This window comes from Lithobates pipiens, unplaced genomic scaffold (assembly GCF_037356315.1).
Source record: "Lithobates pipiens isolate NorthernLeopardFrog02 unplaced genomic scaffold, aLitPip1_a1.2 Scaffold_99, whole genome shotgun sequence".
Taxonomy (NCBI): Eukaryota; Metazoa; Chordata; class Amphibia; order Anura; family Ranidae; genus Lithobates; species Lithobates pipiens.
In genome coordinates, this window is record NW_027507922.1 from 1,222,716 (window position 1) to 1,242,776 (window position 20,061).

Here is a 20,061-nt window from a genome sequence, read left to right on the forward strand (position 1 = left end):
ACTTCTCTCCTGTACATAGTGTCCACTGTCATACCCTCCGCACTCCTGTACATATTGCTCACTGTCATACCCTCCACACTCTTCTCTTAAACATAGTGCCCAATGTCATACCCTCTACACTCCTCTGCTGTGCATACTGCCCACTGTCATACCCTTCACTCTCCTCTCCTGTACATAGTGCCTTCTGCCATACCCTCTGCACTCCTCTCATGTACATAGTGCCCACTGTTAGACCCTCCACATTCCTCTCCCTCACCTGCACATGCTTCCCACTTTTATACCATCCATACTCCTCCCCTATGCCTCTTAACCCACAAAAACAGTTCTTTAAAATTATACTGAATATCCTCAATGTTACCAGCTCTAGAATAGGCACACATTTGTTAGTTCAACTAAAGGAAATCTCACAGTTCTCATATTTGTTCTGCCCCATTATTAGTAATTTAATTTTGTAATTACTATTGTGATGTATAGAGGAACACGGGGATGTTAGCTACTCTAAATATAGCACTTGTAAAAAAAAAAGCGTCCCTGAAAATATTTTTTAAATGTTGACTATGCACTAGGCACTGCCCAAGGGCCACAGGGTCAGTAGGGAGCCCCATTAGAGGCTCCTGTGATATTAAAGCGGTAGTAAACTTTTCTAACATTACTACTTTTTAGAGGCCCTGGGGTAGGTTATGCCATAATGTACAAGTATGCACAGCATATTAGCACATTAGGGTACACTTAAATTGTTAGACTGAGCCCTCCAGTGCTGTGCTGTGATCAATCCGGCGGGGCCCGGGCACTTCCATCTTCACCCGGTCTTCCTTCTGGGTTCTGTGCCTTGGTCACTTGCCTTGGCCAGGCTGCTTTGATGTCATTCCCACACATCCTCATGTGCATCTTCTTTCTCTCATCCCCCCTTTCTATCTCATCCTCCCTCCCTTACCCCTCACATGTCTTTCATCCCCTTTCTCTCTCGCTCTCATCCTCCCTCTCTCTCTTTTATTTAATTTGTTATAAGAAAAAATAGTTTGCATTTTTATTTATTGTTTCTAAAAGGCCCCACCAAAATCCTCAGCACCAGGCCCATGATGTTCTTAATCTGGCCCTGGGTCCAGCAGCTGGGGCAAGGACATTTGCCTGCTATAATCAGACATGGGTGTACTGCTAGCAGAGTGCCCGGAAGCACTTGGCTGTGACACACCTAATTCTACATCTTCATTCCTCTCAGAGCAGGTTTCAGAGAGGACTGAAGGTCTAGTGGGGTTGGAGATCCCAGCTGATGAGGAGCAAGGAGAGGTCCGCTTTGTTCTTTGGTGTGGGTCTTTGAGGTACGCTTGCCAATGAGCTGCATGGCAGATCAACATATGTCTGGTCAAGCATGTGGTGCCCATATGTTGCAAATAGCAGCGGTGCGATCTGATGCACTCGTCTCAAAAAAGGCCCACACCAAAGAACTTTTAGAATAACACGCAGAGGCAGCGCCCTGCACAGGCGGAGCTCTGCGGTGTGATTCAGTCGGTGTGCTGCCCCTAAGCTGGCCCCCGGAGGGCATCCTGCCTCATTGGACATGTGCCTTCTCCTCCTCCTCCTCCTCTCTCCTACCAGGCACCCACGTGGAGTCAGTGCCCTCATCATCCCCTCCCTCTTCATCGCTGGCGCAAACCTGGCAGTATGCTGCAGCTTGTGGAACATGACTGCCAGATTGCTGTCCTTCTTGAGCATCCCCTCTCTCTGCATTCACGCTACTGCCTTCCTCTAGCTGAGCATCATCATCAGAGCCTACAAAACACTGGGCATCCTCCTGGAGCATGTACCCAACAATGTGCTCAAAGAGTTCAGGAGACTCCTCAGGAGGACGTGGTGGGTCTAGGGAAGGAGCCACTGATGATGACATTGAGAGGAGGGAAGACGATGCGTTGGCAGCTGCTTTGCTAGTACCCTGAGCCTGGGTGAGAGAGGATGAGGAGGATGAAGAGGGCTTGGTCATCCACTCTACCAAGTTGTTGGTATGTTGCGGCTCAACATGTCCAGCTGCTGAAAAGAAGGACAAGCATGTCCCATGGCCACGTGCTGATGATGACGATGCACCGCGTCCACGACCAGCACTGTTGTCTCTAGACACAGAGCCTGCTTGCCCTCTTTTATCAGCTCGCGCCTGTCTTCCTCTCCTTGCTGGCCTTGCAGACATAGTAATGGCCTGAAGGGAGATGGGAAAACCAGCAATTGGGTAGTGTATATTGTGCTGGAGGCACACACAACATCCACTAACTCCTGCAGATGGCAGATGGCTCAGTAAGAGAAGAGCTATGTAGGTGGATATAATGGTGTATACTGGATTCAGGGCACGCAGACAGCATACACAATCTCCTACAACTGACTGCAAGCTCTATTTAAAAAGAGCAAGATAGTTTGCTATATAGGTGGATATAGCGGTGTATACTGGGTTCAGCGCACGCAGACAGCACACACAATCTCCTACAACTGATTGCAAGCTCTATTTAAAAAGAGCGAGATAGTTTGCTATATAGGTGGATATAGCGGTGTATACTGGGTTCAGCGCACGCAGACAGCACGCACAATCTCCTACAACTGACTGCAAGCTCTATTTAAAACGAGCAAGATAGCTAGCTATATAGGTGGAGGTTTTTATTTTAAAAACTGCTGCCAGTTATATTACAAAACAAAGACATAAAATACTCATTCTTGAGAAAAAAAAAGGAAAACCAACTTAAAGCGGAGGTCCACCCTAAAGTGGACCTTCCGCTCATCGGAACCCTCCCCCCCTCCGGTGCCACAATCGGCACCTTTCAGGGGGGAGGGGGGTGCAGTTACCTGGATAATCCAGGTAACTGCACCCACTTCCGGGATAGCTCTCTGCGGAAAGGGGCGTAACTTACGCCCCTTTCCGCAAGTGCCCGCCCCTTCCCGCAAGTGCCCCGCTGCCTGCTGGGAAACACACAGATCCCAGAGGCAGCGGGGACCGTCCTCATTGCGCAGCGCGGCTCGCGCATGCGCAGTAGGGAACCGGGAAATGAAGCCGAAAGGCTCCATTTCCTGATTCCCATACCCAAGATGGCGGCGGCAGCACTCGAGTGTCGATCTAGAGATCGGCTTCGGGTGCCGACATCGCGGGCGCGCTGGACAGGTAAATGTCACTATTTTAAAAGTCAGCAGCTGCAGTATTTGTAGCTGCTGGCTTTAAAAAAAAAAAAAAACGCGGAGTCCCGGTGGACTCCCGCTTTAAACAGACTTAATAAAATGGAAAGGAAAACATGCTTTCTTCACCATCTTACAAAGGAAAGTCTGTCTCAAGACGCGGAGGGAGAGAGGTCACAAGAAAAAACCCCCTCTGGCCCAAGATCACGCGGATTAAAACAGTTTATCTGTAACAACTTATCTATAACAACTTATCTATATACACTACACACCCCTTATAGACAGGAACGTAACAAAACCATCAGTGCTTACCATGTTTTTAAAATTAAAGTGCCCAAAAAACTAATCGAGGGGGACAGGACAGACAGACCCACCACCTAAGGAAAAGGAAGGGGGAAGATCATCAAGGCGGCCGAAAAGAAAAGCCTCTCCACAATCTGGCACACCTTTCCCTACCCGTTCTTTCTCCCTCAAGATACCTCACCTTCACCAACTCCCGAAAGATATCACCCGCCACCTCATGCACTGGCAGGAACTTGCCCCTAGTGGACACTAAGCACCGCGCGTGCCAGGTGTAATAAAGGCAAACTATACTAACTAAAAACAGTGACGACAACTCATAACCCCTCCAATGGCATCCCCAACCTCCCCCAGAACCTCCAAGTTGAAAGGGCACTCAACCAAAAAGTGGTCCATGGTCTCCAGTGCCCCTTCACATTCGGGACGAGGACAGCCCCTGTCCTCAAGACTCCGGTACTTTAAGTTCGACCTCACATAGAGCCGTCCGTGGAACGCCCTCCATGCAAGATCCCAGAACTTGGCCGGAATTCTCTTGGAATTCAGGAGGGCTAATCCCTCCCTGAGAAACCTGTCCGGACAATCCCTTAAGGCTAGTGGTCTCAAAAAGTCAGAGGTCATGACCCGCAGGTACAGCTCGCGCCAATCCAAGGAGCCCACCTCCAGGGCCGTTATCCTCCACCGCCTCAGTACCTTTAGGGCAGTTGGAACATAGGCGGGGGAGGTACCCATGGGATCTCCATAGATCACCGGGGCGACCACCCCCCTCCCACCCATTCAGGAAAACAAGAAACCAGTTCTTACATGAGCGCTCCCACAGAGAGGGTTCGTCCTGAAAAATGGATTGTAGGTTGAACTTAAGAAACACCATGGTAAAAAAAACCGTGGGATTAATCATGTCCAACCCACCCTGCCCCCTCTGTCGGTACGTGACCTCCCTCTTTATCAGATTCAGCCTGTTTCCCCTCAAAAGCAGGAAGAACAGACCACAGATCTGCGCATAGAGCGATCTTGGCAGAAGACAAACGTAGCTGACAAAGAGGAATTCGGGAAGCAAATAGGTTTTGACCAAGCTCACCCTTTCCCTCAGTGACAGCTTCCAGCCTTTCCAGGCATTAACCTTCTGGGTGGCACTCACCAGCCTGCGCTCCCAGTTTAGTTTGGGATAATCACCCTGGCTGAAATGAATGCCCAGAATTCTAATTTCCGGCCGGGGCACGGCAAACTGCTTACCCTCCCTCCCCAACCAGAGAACTTCGCTCTTAGTCCAGTTGACCAACGAACTGGACGCCTCAGAGTAATCCCCAATCTGTGTTTCCACAAACTGGGCCTCCTTTCGGCTAGCCACCACTACCGAGACTTCGTCCGCATAGGCCACCACCCTTACCGCCTTATCCGTGCCACTGCAGGGCTCCGCCTGGACCCCCCCCCCCCAGGTGTCCGCAGTCTAGCCTCCTTACGAAGGGGTCAACCGCAAAGACATAGAGCAGGGGACTCAGCGGGCAGCTCTTCCTAACACCAGAGTCCACCGGAAAGGTAGGACCCACCCAACCATTGATAAGAGGGAAGCTCTCAGCCCCCCTGTACAAAACTCTGAGCCAATCGATGAATTGATCAGGCAGACCGTATCTCCCCAGGAGAAGCCAGAGGTACTCATGGTCCACCTGGTCAAAAGCTTTCGCTTGGTCTAATGCCAACAGATACCGCCCATCACCAGTTGCCCTGTACCTTTCCACAGCCTCCCGGACGTTAAGGACAGCACTAAAGGTGCTGCTGCCAGGAACTGTGCACTGCTGGGAAACAGACAGTAGCTTGCCTGCAACTGCAGACATACGTACAAACAGTATCTTCGCCAGGATCTTTCTATCCGTGGAGAGAAGGGCGATAGGGCGCCAATTCTCCACCAGGGACGGATCTTTCCCCTTTGACAGAAGGATCAGGGCCGACCTTCTCATCGAGGGAGGAAGCAGGCCGGATGCCAAACACTCATTGAACACCTCCCTCAGACAAGGAGCCAAGAGGCCCTTAAAGGTCCATTAGAACTCTGCCATGAACCCATCAGGTCCCGGCGACTTCTTTAGGAACAAAGAGTCTATGGCCTGCTCAACTTCGGCCACCGAGATCTCCTCTGTCAAAGAGCCAAGGGGGTCAGACCCCACCTTAAGGGGAGTCTCATCAAGAAATGTCTTGGCCCTTCCCAGGTCCAAAGGCTTCTTCCTCAGGATGTCCGAAAAATGGGCTCTGACGATCCCTAGGATTCCCGGCCTGAACCTCACCAAAGAACCCGAGGGATCCCTCAGTCCGTGTATGACCTTCCCACTCACCGCGTCACCACAGCTCTTGTAGAGGTCCGGGTTGATGAACTTCCTGTAATCCCTCTCAAGAACCAGGGAGGCGAGATGGTCATACTGACACTCCTTCATCTGAAGCTTCAGATCTGAAATCTGGTCCTGAGGGCCACCATCAGAGACCAAGCGGGCAAGCCGCCTGCGCAACTTCTGGTAGGCCTGGTACCGGGAAGCTGCCCGACGACCAGAGACTTCACGGAAGAAGCCTTCCGACCTCTTCTTCACTACTTCCCACCATTCCTGGCGAGAGCAGCCACTCTCAAGGAGCTAAGCTTCTTCCATAAAGACGTCTTCATAGGCCGTCCTGACTTCAGGGTCCTCAAGTAGCGACCCATTTAGTCACCACAGGCCCCTACCCTTCTGAGGATACAGTGATCGGAAAACTCGACTGCATGCAGCACAGGTGCCGCAAAGGACGAGTCCCCCTTCAAAAAAAACCTATCTAATCTACTCTTGCTACTACCTCTGGAGTATGTGAAACCAGTGAGGTTGGGGAAGTGGTGAACGTGCACATCCACCAACCCGGCCTCCCTCACTATGCGAATCAAAAAGATACTATCGTATCCCAGAGGGCCTGAGGTGCCTGCCCGGTCCTTTGACCTGGTGACTAAGTTAAGTCACTACCAAAGACCACCTGCTGGGTTGTAAACAGGTATGGTTTCAGCAGCGTAAGAACGTCCTTCCTCCCCCTCCTTGACTGGGGACCATAGAAATTTATGAGGCGGAGAAATCCCCCTCTCACGACTGCATCCACAATCAAACACCTACCAATTTCTAATTCAATCAGTCGTCGACAAGCCACCGAACCGGTCTTAAAAAGGACCGCAACACCACTGCAGGGCTCAGCCGCAAGAGACCAGAGGGAGGGCCCATGCCTCCACTCCCTCTTTGCTAGGTGCATCTCTGCCACAGATGCCAGCCAGGTCTCTTGCAAAAACAAAATGTCGGCTTTAACGCGGCCAAGAAAATCAAAGGCTGAAAACCTAGCCGCCGCAGAACGCACACTTGCAACATTAATCGTCGCAAGGCGTATTGGAGCGGGTACCGTCATCCTTCGTGATTAAAGTTTACGTTCCTCTCTATATTACATACCTAGGTCAATCCTCCTCAGAGTCAAAGGATAAGACCCCGAATTGGTTCCAGAGGGTGAGCGAGGGACCCCCACCCACCCCCAGACTGGTGCTAGGTTGGGGGTCCTCGCCACCCTCCTTCCCCAGGCCCTTCCTCTTCCGCTTTTTAGTTTTTTTCTGTACACAATCCGACTTGGGGGGCTCCCTCCCGCTCTCTTCATCTGACCTCCCACTAGATATGTCTTTGGGGCGCTTATTCACCCCCTTACCCACCTCAGAGGTGTCCATTGGGACACCCCCCGGGCCGAACCGCCGACCACCCACTATCTCCGTAGAGGCGGGAGGAGGCATAAGAAGGGCTGCTGGATCCGGAGGCGGGTGCGGTACATCTGGGGGGGAAGAAACGGGTGGGGGGAAGAAGGGGAAGGCGGTAGGGGACGGGAAGGGGAGGCAGGGAGGGGGAAAACAAGAGGGGGGAGGGGAAGGGGGGAGGGGGTACCGAGGGGGAGGATACTTTTTAACAGAGGGCTTTTTAGGTTTAGCCTGTTTCTCAGCTGGCTTTCCTACCGTCGCCCCGTCGGGCACAGGGCCGGACGGCCGGAGAACTCACTGACATACCTGCCGATACCGTGCCCACCCCCTGCTCGTGCCTGGGGGGTCTGGCCCCTGAGGGATCCCCACTTTGTCTAGGGACCTGCCCACCCTCTGGGCCTGGAGCACTCCCCTCAGCCTGGCACCCCCTAAAAGCCTTGGGGCAGCGGCTGAAATAGTCTGCAACCCTCAGGTGAGTGGCCAAAGCCATTACACCTCACGCAGCGAGGCATAGTGCAGTCCGCGCTAAGGTGCGTGGGACTGCCACATTTGAAACACTGACGGGGCTGGCCAGGGTAGAAGACCAGGATCTGGTCTCTCCCTATGAATGCGCTTCCGGGTACATGCACCACGGTATTGTTGTGGCGCTTGAGCCGGATCCTGACCAACCAAGCACCCATCCAGACCCCGCGCTCGTCCAAACTCTTCCTCAACCCTGTCTGGAGCTGCCCATACCGCGCCAGCCAGGTTGCGATGTCCTCAGGAGGAAGGAACTTGTTTCTAACCAAGACGGTCACGTTTTTTATCTCCTCTTGCCTCGAAAGAGGCACTACACGGAAACCTTTCCATGGATCTGACTTCCTGACGATCTCGTACAGGGTCAGGAAAAGCTCCATAGAGACCACGGAGACGAAGCTCACATCGAACTCCTTGCTGTTCGTGGGATGTATGACCGCGAACAAGTCAGAAACTTTAAAGCGCAATCCCAGCAGGTAGTCAATTACTTGACCCCTACTGGGACAGGCGGACGTCCCCTCCCACCTGAGCTGCACCACATTCTGCCTGCGCCTTTCCGGACCCCCCGTACCCCTTGACCAAGCCTGCGCCCCCTGGAGCTGCTCCTCAGGGGGGGCCCTGAAATTCTGGGCACCAAACTGGCCATACAGGGGGCCCAGAGGGACAGAGGAACCTGCCACCTGGGCAAATGAGCACCCAGCTTTCAGGGCACCTAAGAGGTTTGCCTCTTCCTGCGTGCCCAAGATGGGATTCGGGACTGCGGGGGAAGGACTAGACCCTCTCTGAGATGAGCCCATGGGCTCTGACGGAGCAGCACACGCCCCCCCACGTCCACCCTCTACCCTCCTCCCAACAGGCACCTTGCTCCTAACCACCTCCATAGATGGAGATGTAGTCTCACCCCCCACAGCGGCGGAGGCTTGAAAGGAAGCCACCTCCATCTCCTGAGCCATGTCCCGCTCCTGCCGCTGAGACCCCTCCAGCTCCCTGATAAAGCTTAGGGCTGGGCATTCTCCCCCTAGCTCTCCCATAGAGGACTCCCCCCAACTTGCTTGCTTACCGGGTAACGCTTCACCGGAAGATTCTGGGGTACCCGAGGCAGCAGCCACCAGAGGAGTCCCCGAGACTCCCAGAGCTCTCACCTGACCCAAGGGAGCAGGAGACTCGGCTGCCAAGGCCCGGGGTGTCCCCACCTCCTTGAGCACACATTTCCACGACCTCCGGGGCCCCCGCGAGCGACACTTCCGGTTCACGGAGGTAACTTCCGGTCGCACTCCCGGAAACCGTAAGGGACGCATCCACCTCCCCGCCCCCACCTTCCCTAGTGTCTGCAATGGATGTCTGTCCAAAATGTTCCTTCTGAACATAGTCCGAGCTTGCCGGCACCTCCCCCTCACTACATGCGGCCACGGGGGGGGGCGCCATTACGGCCGGCACCCCTCGCACTGTCTCGGATGCTACGGCTCAACCGGGGCTACTGGGGGGTCCCACTCAGCATCGCCGTCCATCAACCTCCGGCCACCGGCCTTCACAGGTCCCTCCGGGTGGCCTCTAGTGAGGACCACCACCAGCTTCCTCCCATGCTGCTCCGATTGACTTGCCTCTCCCGCAGAGCCTCCCTGTTCATCATGGGGTACCCTACCCGGATCTACCTGCTCCACAGCCTCTGGCAGAGTAGATGAAACAACAGGGATCTGGGGACCCTCCGCACTTATGGCTCCGGGGGCCACGCTCACCCAGCTGGTCTCCACCTTGGGGCGCTGAACTTCCTCACCCATCGAGACCACTTCCTCCACCGGGGTTCGCGGCTTCTCCTCCATTTCTGACAACGCTCTCTGGGAAGAGCCTCTTCTCCTGGCTGTCTGGGATCCCCCCTGGCTCGCCCTCAGGAGCTCTTTTTTCACCTCAGAGAGGAAGCCCCTCTCACCAACTCCGCGTTCACAGAGACTGCCCAGCAGCCGCCACAGGTCTCTGCACTCATGTTTCAGGCCTTCAATGGCCTCCCGGTACTCTCCCCTTCTGCTACTGGCTGAGCGGTCTCTGCGATTCCGCAAGTCCGCTAACCTCTCCGACTTTAGTACATAAGCCAACGTGGCCTTCTGTACAAGGACTTTGATCCTTGACCGGCGCTTCTGCATCCTCCCGGGGTCCTCTCCCGGATGGGCCCGGGTCCAGTCCAGCAGCTCAAACTGCATTTGCAGGAACAGCCTTTCCTCCCTGGAGAGGTCTTTCGCTCCAGGGGGATGAACCGTGGGCCCAGGCTGGGAAGAGGACCCCGGACCTGAGCTGGCTGACTCCATCAGCTCCCACTCCTCCTCCACCTCTCTGGAAGCTCTCACACTCTCAGGACAGGTCAGAGCATGCAGACAGCACACACAATCTCCTACAACTGACTGCAAGCTCTATTTAAAAAGAGCAAGATAGCTAGCTATATAGATGGATATAGCGGTGTAAACTGGGTTAAGAGCACACAGACAGCACGCACAATCTCCTACAACTGACTGCAAGCTCTATTAAAAAAGAGAAATATAGCTAGCTATATAGGTGGATATAGCGGTGTATACTGCGGTCAGGGCACGCAGACAACAACCACTACAGAAGAGCAAGAACGCAAAATTGGCCGATAACGATTGGTGTATACTGTGTTGAAGGTACACAGAACACCCACTAACTCCTACAGACGCCAACACACTACACAAGGCCGCCGCGCTGGCGGCCTTATATAGTGTGGGGCGTGTACTACACAGCCTGAGCTATGATTGGCCACAGGCATCCTGCCTGTGGCCAATCATGGCTCTCCTCGCTGCCGGCGCTGTGATTGGCCAAGCATGTGGGGTCACAGTGCATGCTTGGCCAATAATGAGCCAGCAATGCACTGCGATGGCGCAGTGCATTGTGGGCCGTGAGCGCCACACGAATTTGGCGCGAAGGGCCCATAACATTCGGAATTCGCCGAATGGGCGAACGGCTGATGTTCGAGTCTAACGTATGTTTGACTCGAACACGAAGCTCATCCCTATCAGTGAGCCTCACTTTTCTTTGGGTCACCTGTCTTAAGGGACCCGTGTTTTTTTATATACAGTTTGATAGAGATTAGAGGACAATCCCATGCAATACCTATCACACGCATAATCAGTAGACCATTTTTCTTTTCTGTTTATTGTACATGGACTCGACATGCCTCTCAGCAAATAGCTTGGGGTGTCTACTTTCCAAAATGGGGTCATTTGGGGGGCTTTGAACTGTCCTGGCATTTTATGCACAACATTTAGAAGCTTATGTCACACATCACCCACTCTTCTAACCACTTGAAGACAAAGCACTTTCTGACACTTTTTGTTTACATGAAAACATATATTTTTTTTTTTTTGCAAGAAAATCATGTTGAACCCCCAAACATTATATATTTTTTTAAAGCAAAGGCCCTACAAATTAAAACGATTCCTTCCACTTTTTTAAATAAATTTTTTTGTTATCTTAGGGAATGTAAATATCCCCTATGATAGCAATAGGTAGTGACAGGTACTCTTTTTTTGGAAAAATTGGGGTCTATTAGACCCTAGATCTCTCCTCTGCCCTCAAAGCATCTGACCACACCAAGATCGGTGTGATAAAATGCTTTCCCAATTTGCCAATGGCGCTGCTTATATCCGGGGGCAGACATTCCCTCTCACTGCTTGTAAAAGCAGTCTAGAGGCTAATTAGCAACTAGGATTTATTTTACATGAAAGCAGAGCGCTGGCTGAAAAGAATGATACCAAGATGATACCTAAACCCGCAGGCATCTTTCTGGTATAACCATTCAAATTCCAGAAGCATACCAGTATGTTGCTGGTCCTTGGGGATAAATTGGCTTTTTTTTTTTCATGCAGCCTGCATGGCTGAATGAAAAAAAGAGATTTATCAGTGGGTATGCCCATCATTAGAATACCTCCCTACATCCACCCACTTCTAATGATGGGCATACGTGCACCATTTATATATGCCGAAGCATGGGGGCATTCTCCCGCAAAAGTTATGCCGCGTACACACAGTCTGACTTTTCCACGGGCAAGCCTCCGTTGGAATTTCGCCCGTATGTAGGCGGCATTAGGAGCAAAATCGCTCCTCTGCCCCTGCTGCTGCCATGCTTCGACATATATGCTCCTACACCTCCTACAGCGTTGGAGTCACGGCTTTATGTATCGTGGGAGCAAACGCTGTTGCTGTCAAAATGAATAAATTCGCGCTGCAGCTGAATGGCGGACCTGAAAACAAAAAAATGGTTAACAATAAAACAGTAAACAGTAAAGTATAAAAAAATTACATACCTTAAAAGCAAGCATGATAAAACATAATAAAACATTGCAGAATAGTATACAGTAAAAAAGAACAGAACAATAGAGAGAAAATGGAGAGAGAGAGAGAACAATAAAACGACAACTATTTATTTTTTTTCCCTTTTTTTAAATTTTTTTTTACACTTTTGTAACTGTAACAACTGTAACGGTTCAGTTCTCTCAAAATGCGATGGCATCTTGGGAGACCCTGTGTAAGTGTGTCCTAGTCTGTGAAATGCTGTACCCTATGCTAAAACTTCACTAGTGTGTGGTAGCATTCAAAACATTCCCCAATGCAAAGACCAGGATTGTCTTGACAGCGTGGGCAATAATAACGGGTGTCACGCCTATATCCGCGCTGGTTACAGACACGACATCTTCTTTGGGGGACTCGTTGGGTAGGGGTACTCTCGAGGACATACGGAAAAGGATAAAGTCCCGCTTGAAGCTCTGTATAGCACATGAGCATTCAGCAAAGCCATTTGAAATAAGTAAACAGACACTTATCTGTACCAGCGTCTGGCCTTACGGACAAATCGATACATCGCTAAAAACTGGTCATTGAGGTCCATCCCTCCCATGTTAAGGTTGTATTCGTGGACACAGAGGGGTTTCTCCACAACACCAGTCACCGTAGTAATTTGGACTGTCATGTCTGCATGAAGGGAGATAAGAACAAAGACATTCTTATTATCCCTCCCCTTCACAGAGTGCAAATTATTACACTTCAAGCAGGCTCTCTCCCCCAGCCTAAGACGGGAATCTACAAGCCGTTGGGGAAAGCCCCGGCAATTTGATTGCACGGTGCCACATGCACCAATCTGATGATCAAACAAGTGACTAAAAAGTGTTACGCTCATGTAATAATTGTCCACATGTTACCCTTTCCGAATAAGGTTGACACCAAGTTCCACACTATCTTGCCAGCGCTCTCTATGTAATCTGGGAAGTTCTCCGGCTCATAACTATCTTTTCCCTCATAAACCATAAAGCTCCATACATAGCCTGTTGCCCTGTCACAGAACTTATAGAGCTTGACCCTGTATCTGGCACGCTTGCTGGGAAGGTACTGTTTTAAAGACAAGCGGCCAGAAAATGTAATCAGGGACTCATCAACGCAGACAACTTGATCAGGAGTAAACAAGGCTGAAAAACGTTAGTTGAAGTGGTTTATGAGGGGCTGAATTTTGTAGAGACGATCGTATTCAGGGTCTCCAGGAGGACGACAAAGTTCATCGTCATTGTAGTGCATGAACCGCAAGACCTGCTCGTATCGTTTCCTGGACATGGAGGCAGAGAACACAGGCATATGGTCAAATGGGCGCGTGGACCAATACGACCGCAACTTTGTGAATTTATGTATGCCCATGTTGAGGGAAAGGCCCAGAAAGGTCTTAAATTCGCAAACCGTAATTGGTTTCCAATCTCAAAGGCAACTGGGGATTAGCGGCATTGAATTTACCAGCATATAAATTAGTTTGGTCCACAATAGATCTATAGAGATCTTCTGTGAAAAACAGCGAATAAAAATCAAGTGGCCTAAAATCAACTGTTTCCACCTGAATACTGGGTTGGCCAGTGAATGGAGGAAGTACGGGTTCTGTAGAAGTGGTGGGCACCCAATCAGGATTGGCGAATTCTGCAGGAAGCACACTATGGGGACGACGGGCATGCCTTTGTCGTCTTCTTTTTGGCAGTGGGACACTACTTATGCTTGCCACCTCACCAGCTTGAACTGCACTTATGGGACTCGTCACGTCACCAAGTGTTAATGCAGTGCTGGATGTACATCCAGGGAGTACTAGGCCATTGGTGCTTGCCAGTTCACCAGAATGAATAGCGGTGCTAGTACTGGCTCTCTGCTACATACAAGGGACCTGCGGTTCTTGCACCTCAACAACATCTAAAGATCGGGTACACCTGACCTTAGCAGGGACCTCACCTTCATTGCAAGAGCTATCTGTCTTCGAGCCACTGTCGTCTACAGGATCGTATTCTGAGCCTGAATCTGACAGATGAGTGACCTTCTCTTCACTATCTGTCATGCTCAGAAACGTGTAGGCCTCTTCACTAGTGCACCTTCGATTTGCCATTTTGGGCTCTAAATTTACTGGTACACTAGTGAGATTCACAGGTAAAAAAGCACCTAGGCTGTCAGCAACTGTATAAAATGCTACCAAAAAAAAAACTGTTAGCGATTGCAGGGATCAGGCCTGACTAGGCGTACGCTGCAGTTATGTGTGTTGTGATTTGTAAGTGACAGTGATTGATCGATACTGCACTTGGATGGGCTGGGCTGGGCTGGGCTGGGTGGAGGGGAAAAACGCAGGTGCTAGCAGGTATCTGAAGAAAAAATATGTATATAATGCGCTGTGAAAAAAGAACTATTTTGCAACTTAAGGGCCAACACTGCTGTAGACAAAAGCATAAAAATACAAAAAAACAAAAAAATGTAGCGCTATGTTACAATACATAAATACAAATATATGTGAAACATAGATGTATATAGAGTGCAAATTATCAACCATATGTGATAAGTAGGGATGGCCGAACGGTTCGCCCGGAGGTCGGTTCACGGTGAATTTCAACTGTTCTCGGTCCGCCCGATCGGCGGACTATTGCCGCTGTTCGCCGGCAGACTTACGTGTTTACTGTGTAAAAGAACTTTGACCTATGAGGACACATCCATCATGTGGTACAGGACAGCCAATTGAGACATTACAGCACATGGACACTTGGACATTCCCCCTAACTTATAAATAAACCCGATCCGGCGGCCATTTTACATTCTTTCTACTGTCACTATAGGGAGAGGTTGCTGTGTGGAGCAGGGAGAGACTACAGTGACCCAAATCGCTAGCTATTAGGTCCACAAAAGTCCTTTTAAGGACTGGTATGGTGTAGATGTAGTTCAGGATATAGGTTTGAGGCACTGCTATTCAAGTCATTGTTGCAGCAGATTGTCTTTTGTCAGTGCTGAGAGAGGGACAGACAGGACGCTGTGTGTTGCAGAGAGGGACAGTCAGTTTACTCATTAGCTGTTACTATTAGGTCCACAAAAGTCCTTTACAGGACTGGTATGGTGTAGTAGTACAGGATATAGTTTTTAGTGCAGTGCTATTCAAGTTATTGTTGCAGCAGCCTGTGTTTTGTCAGTGTAAATAGGGACAGACAGGAAGCTGTATGTAGCAGTGAGGGACAGTCAGTTTAATCATTAGCTGTTACGATTAGGTCCACAAAGGTCCTTTTCAGGACTGGTATAGTAATAGCGTTGTACACGTATAATATTCTTTCTTCCAAATATAGAAAGAATATTATACTTGACTGCTGCCCTTTTGCTGCAGTAGTCCTTTATGAGTATAGGGACTGAGGTACAGTCTGCTAATCACAACCTACTAGTTCCACAAAGGTCCTTTTAAGGACTGGTAAGGTATAGCGTTTTACAGTATATAGGGTTGAGTGAGGTACAGTCTGCTAATTCTTAAGGACTGGTATAGGTCCACAATATATAGGGTTGAGGTGCACTACTGCTGACTGCTGCCCTATTCTGCAGCAGTCCTTTATCAGTATAGGGACTGAGGTACAGTCTGCTAATCACAACCTACTAGTTCCACAAAGGTCCTTCTAAGGACTGGTAAGGTATAGTGTACTACAGTATATAGGGTTGAGTGAGGTACAGTCTGCTAATCACAACCTACTAATTTCACAAAGGTCCTTCTAAGGACTGGTAAGGTATAGCGTACTACAGTATATAGGGTTGAGTGAGGTGCAGTCTGCTAATCCTTAATGACTGGTATAGGTCCACAATATATAGTGTTGAGGTGCACTACTGCTGCCCTATTCTGCAGCAGTCCTTTATCAGTATAGGGACTGAGGTACAGTCTGCTAATCACAACCTACTAGTTCCACAAAGGTCCTTATAAGGACTGGTAAGGTATAGTGTACTACAGTATATAGGGTTGAGTGAGGTACAGTCTGCTAATCACAACCTACTAGTTCCACAAAGGTCCTTAAGGACTGGTATAGGTGTACTATTTGGTGTGCAGTATATAGTTGTGTAATACACGTATAAAATACTTGCACATATAGAAAGCATAGTATAGTGTGTTTCCACTGTGCAGCATTGTGACCGCTGAGCGGTTCTGCAGCGATACTACAAAGAGTGACAAACGCAATCCAAAAAAAAAAGTATTGTAACTGGTGTGATAGACCAGTGGCCCCCAAAAACAACAGATTGTAGCGGGATGTTATATACCTTCTTCCACATACATACTGCACTTCTGTAGAGAGTTTTGTCACATGGTCATTTAAAAAATGACAGGCAGAGGAAAAGGGCAGGCCCTTCCGCAGGGGTGGTAGGGGTAGAGCAGGAACAACAGGCTTGAGCCAAAGTGGGAAATTGCAGAAGGTGCGTGCGATTACGTCAAAGGAAGCACCAGAATTGGTTGAGTGGCTCACTCAGCCTTGCTCTTCTGCACCCTCCTCATCCTCTCAATCTGCACCCTCTTCTTCACTCTCTGCTATGTGCACCCCCAAAGACACTACCACCAACAACACCACCACCACCACCACATACCATCCGCTGGAGTCACAGGAATTATTTTCCGATCCATATCAAGACATTTCTGATACGCAGCCACTCTTGGCATTGGATCAGGAAGAGGAGGTAGCAACAACCGCCACTCAGCAGTCTGACGACAGTACCCAGGTCAGCCCAAGGAGGAGGTTGGTCACCGGTGTTGCTGCCTTCTCCGAGATCTCTAATTATAGCGGTGGGGAAGGTGACGTCGATGATGACGTGTCTAGTGATGTCACGTGGGTGCCCACAATAGAGGAAGAGAAGGGGAGTTCAGAGGGAGATATGGACCAGCAGATAGAGAGGAGAAGCAGGAATAACTTACATTGCACAGGAGGGACAAAGCAGACTGCTAATGTATCAGGAGCGAGTCATCGACCATGTACGGTCACATCTGGTGCTCCCAGGACGCCGGCACATGGCTCCGCAGTGTGGGCTTTTTTTAACGTGTCCGCTGCTGACAATAGTGTTGCCATCTGCAATCTTTGCAGTCAACGCATTAATCGCGGTAAGCCCAACACTCACCTAGGGATGACTGCCTTAAGAAGGCACATGAGCTGCCATCACCGAGCCCAGTGGGAACAACGGAACACACAAAGCCACACTCCAGGCTCTCACCGTCCAGCCTCGTCTTCTACTTCTCCTTCTCCTCTCTCCTCACAATTGTCCTCCACTCCACCTTCCATCACGCCAAGCTCACGTTTTTCTGCAAAAAGGCAGGCTTCCGTGGGCCTAATGTTTGAGCGAAAAAAAATGATGACGCCGGATAACCCTCTTGCCCAACGGTTGACAGCTGGCTTGTCAGAACTGATAGCCCGCCAACTACTGCCATATAAACTGGTGGACTCGGAGGCCTTTCGAAAATTTGTGGCCATTGGAACACCACAATGGAAGGTCCCAGGAAGGAAGTATTTCTCACAGAAGGGCATCCCAGAGCTATATGGCCATGTTCAGCAGCAAGTGAATGTATCTTTGGCACACAGTGTCGGTGCCAAGATACATCTGACCACAGACACGTGGTCTAGCAAACACGGGCAGGGAAGGTATATCACTTTTACTGCCCACTGGGTGAACCTTCTGACGGCCGTCAAGCATGTAACCCGTGGCACCCGTGTTCTCCTCCTCCTCCTCCTACTCCATCCTCCTCCCTCTCCTCCTCGGCTAACTCCTCCTTTTCCGCTGCTAGCGTCTCTTCCGCTGCGCCGCCCAAGCTCCCCAGAACCTATTCGACATGCCAGGTGAGACGTTGCCATGCCGTGCTGCGTCTGTTGTGCCTGGAAGCCAAGAGCCACACTGGCCCGGCACTCCTTTCAGCTTTGCGTTCACAGGCAGATCAGTGGCTAACACCGCTCAATTTGACAGTTGGTAAAGTGGTGTGTGACAACGATGCCAATCTGCTTAGCGCATTGAAACAAGGCAAAATTACGCACGTGCCATGCATGGCACACGTCTTAAACTTGGTTGTGCAGCGATTCGTTGTCAAATACCCTGGGGTCCAGGACATCTTGTGGCAGGCAAGGAAAACCTCGGCCCATTTCAGAAGACATTCATCGGCGACACAATCTGCCGGTCAGACGTCTTATTTGCGATTACCCGACGCAATGGAACTCAACCTTCTATATGCTTGATAGGCTGCTCCAGCAGAAACGTGCAGTTAACGTCTACCTGTATGAACTCTGCGGCAGAACAGGTTCTGGGGAGCTGAGTTTTTTTTCAACGCGCCAGTGGCTGCTCATGCGCGATGCATGGAGACTTCTGCGCCCATTTGAGGAGATCACCAAACTGGTCAGTCGCAGCCATGGCGCCATCAGTGACATGGTACCTTATGCCTTCTTTATGGAGCGTGCATTGCGTCGTGTCATTGATCAAGCTGTGGAGGAGCAGGAGCTGGAAGATGAGGAAGTCGCAATGCTGGATGAATTCCCAGGGGGGGCTACTCTATCTGACACAAGTGAACAACAGGAGTCTGAAGAGGAGTCAGAGGAGGATGGTGCCGGGGGCGGATGAGGAGGAGCAAGAAGAGCATGCTTTAAACCTTTCTGGGATCCCTGTTGTTGTGCGTGGATGGGGAGAGGAGAATGAAGAGGACGACATTATCCTGGATGATGAGCAGGAGCCAGGCCACCACACCGCTTCCAGTTTAGTGCAAATGGGGGCCTTCATGCTCCAGTGTTTTAACAGGGACCCCCGTATAAAAAGCATAAGGGTCAAGGACCAGTACTGGGTGGCAACGTACTTAGATCCCCGGTATAAACACAAAATGGCGGAAATGTTACCGCCGTCACAGAGGGCTGTCAGAATGGAGCACTTCCAGGCCTTGCTTGCAAGAAGAGGCCGGTTTGAAGATGTGTTGGTGACTTCTGATTTGAGGTCATTCTTTCAGCCGACCCATCGACAGGTGTCATCCGGATCCAGCATCAGGGAACGCCTAGACCGCCAGGTGTCCGACTACATCGGGTTAACGGCCGATGTGGATGCTCTGAGGAGTGATGAACCCCTGGGCTACTGGGTGGGAAGGCTTGACCTCTGGCCAGAGCTTGCCCAATTTGCAATCAAACTGTTGGCTTGCCCCTCGTCCAGTGTCCTGTCCGAAAGGACGTTCAGCGCAGCAGTGGGGAACGTAACCGATAAGCGTACTCGCCTAGCTCACGACAGTGTTAACTACCTCACATTTCTAAAAATGAATGAGGCATGGATCTCGGAGGAATTCAACACGTGTGACCAGTAGACCATGTATATGTCTATAAACGATTTTTTTAATCGAGCACACAGACCTTCTTTCTTCATTTGGCTCACTTCCTTGTCCAAAAAAAGCACACCATACTATATGCCCGTACCCTCCTGTTTGAAGAGGTTGAGCAGTGTCATATTTCTCCTGGGGCTGCTTATTATGAGGGGCTCCCACCATCCCTGTGCTGTGCTGACTTCCTCCTGGGGCTGCTTATTATGAGGGGGTCCCACCATCCCTGTGCTGTGCTGACTTCCTCCTGGGGCTGTACCTCTGCTGTGCATATTATGAGGGGCTCCCACCATCCCTGTGCTATGCTCATTATGAGGGGCTCCCACCATCCCTGTGCTGTGCTGACTTCCTCCTGGGGCTGCTTATTATGAGGGGCTCCCACCATCCCTGTGCTATGCTGACATCCTCCTGGGGATGCTTATTATGAGGGGCTCCCACCATCCCTGTGCTGTGCTGACTTCCTCCTGGAGCTGCTTATTATGAGGGGCTCCCACCATCCCTGTGCTATGCTGACATCCTCCTGGGGCTGCTTATTATGAGGGGCTCCCACCATCCCTGTGCTGTGCTGACTTCCTCCTGGGGCTGTACCTCTGCTGTGCATATTATGAGGGGCTCCCACCATCCCTGTGCTATGCTCATTATGAGGGGCTCCCACCATCCCTGTGCTATGCTGTCTTCCTCCTGGGGCTGCTTATTATGAGGGGCTCCCACCATCCCTGTGCTATGCTGACTTCCT